Below are 2,046 nucleotides of genomic sequence, written 5' to 3' on the forward strand. Positions count from 1 at the left end.
TCTCGCCACGTCAGTACTGGGAACCAATTATGGAAATTAATATTTAATGGAATTAATAACTTAAGGTGATTTGGGTCGAACGTGTTAAGTTTCGCAGGAGACCCAAGTCAAAACCTAAAAGAACGAATAAATTAAGTTTTGGATCAAACGTGTTAAGTTCCGCAGGCGATCCAAAATTTAATTTAAAAGAACACATGGTAGCTAGGAAAAGGTTCAGACCTTTGTACAAAATTTTTGTACAGTGGAACCTCTAGGTTTTCCGAGTAGCAACCAACATTCACAAGCAATAAAAGATCAAGCAAGAAGATTTTTCATTTTTATTTATGTATTTATGAGTTGTATTACTTGTGTGAGTTGTAAGATGTTTCTCCACCTCCGGATTATTTCCAAGAAGGAGTGTTTTTAATAGTAAAGAGAGTACTTTATGTGGATCTTTGGATTAGTAACCTTTTCTTAAAGTGGATACTAAGTAAATCCTAGTATTAGGATTGTGGAGTTTGTCGCTTCGAGTTTATTCGCTGCAACCTAATTCTAAAGTGTCTTAATATTGAGAAAATGAAATAGAGATATATACCAATTCTTAGTATGGGTAAAAAATATAAATTGAAAAAAATATCTCATTTTAGGCATATAATCATACCTATTTCATTATTCTCCGGATTATTTCCAAAAAGAGTATTTTTTTTGTAGTAAATAGAGTACTTTATGTGGATCTTTGGATTAGTAACCTTTTCTTAAAATAGATACTAGGTAAATCTTAATGTTAGGATTGTGGAGTTTGTCGCTTCGAGTTTATTCGCTGCAACAACATGAAATGAGCAAATGAGCTATTCACCCCCCATTCTAAAGTGTCCTAATATTGGGAAAATGAAATAGAGATAAATAGAGATATATACCAATTCCTAGTATGGGTAAAAAATATAAATTGAAAAAAATATCTTTTTTTAGGCATACAATCAATCCTATTTAATTATTCCAATTCTAAAATTAACAACAAAGGTCCTACCGGGATTTGAACCCAGGTCGCTGGATTCAAAGTCCAGAGTGCTAACCACTACACCATAGAACCACTTTGTAGTATATGGATTCAAAAATCTTTAAGTAATATTAACTCGAACACATATTTCATCTGTTTTTTCTTAAATTTATGAGAGATACAGATTATGATCTTAATTTAAATGTTGGGCGTTATAAATTTATTTTAAGGTGTTATTGTAATTAGGTATAGGGCTTCAATTAAATATCCGCAAACCCCATATTTGTCTTCAAATAGTTTTAACTTGTTTGAAAAGTTAGGTAGATTTTCAATTAAACTATTGCTTTTAATTCAAAAGAAAATAAATGTTTCTTCATTTATCTAGACACGAATCTGTGTTCGAATATCCATCCTCCTCAAATTCTTTACCATTCATTTAATTTAAAAGAAAATTAGTAAGTGATGCTAGGCAGTGAAAAGTCCGAGTGAAGTTAGGTAGAAGGAAAATCTTATTATGTAAAGTCAGGTGAAAATCTTAATGAATGAAGCTAGGAAGTTGAAAAATCATGGTGAGTAAAGCCAGACATGTGGAAATAGAGGTGGCTCAATGTTGACCGTATACCTGGTGATTGGAAGTCCAAGTAGGTCAAAGAATTGATCGGATACTTAGCACAAGGAAAAAAGTCCAAGTGAGTCAAAGAATTGATCGGACACCTGATGAAGAAGTCTCAATAGGTCAAGGTTGGCCAGATGTTAGGCAATGAGGAGTTCCAACAGGTCACGGTTGACCGAATGTTGGGAAAGGGAACCCTAAACTTTGGTTTGTAAGTTAGGATTTGGTAATCGACTAGGTTAGTCGATTACCAAAACTTAATCGATTAAGGTAATAGATTAATCAGTTTTCGCGAAGTGCACAGAGAGCTTCGTAATCGATTAGGTCAATCGATTATGAATGCTTAATCGATTACGGTAATCGATTAAGCCTGGATTTCGCGAATGTACATGGTAAGCAATTAAGCAGAGAAGCTTAATCGATTACGGCTTGTTCTCATGCGAACAGAAAGCTTCTT

At 33.4% G+C, this 2,046-nt stretch overlaps 1 non-coding gene across 1 annotated transcript; it reads right to left on the reverse strand.

Annotated features, from left to right (window-relative positions):
• Positions 1–997: 997 nt before the first annotated feature.
• On the reverse strand, positions 998–1,069 carry TRNAQ-UUG. Its single transcript has one exon. It is a non-coding gene; the product is annotated as a tRNA-Gln (tRNA).
• Between the last annotated feature and the right edge of the window lie 977 nt (positions 1,070–2,046).

This window comes from Zingiber officinale, chromosome 2A, assembly GCF_018446385.1.
Source record: "Zingiber officinale cultivar Zhangliang chromosome 2A, Zo_v1.1, whole genome shotgun sequence".
Lineage (NCBI taxonomy): Eukaryota > Viridiplantae > Streptophyta > Magnoliopsida > Zingiberales > Zingiberaceae > Zingiber > Zingiber officinale.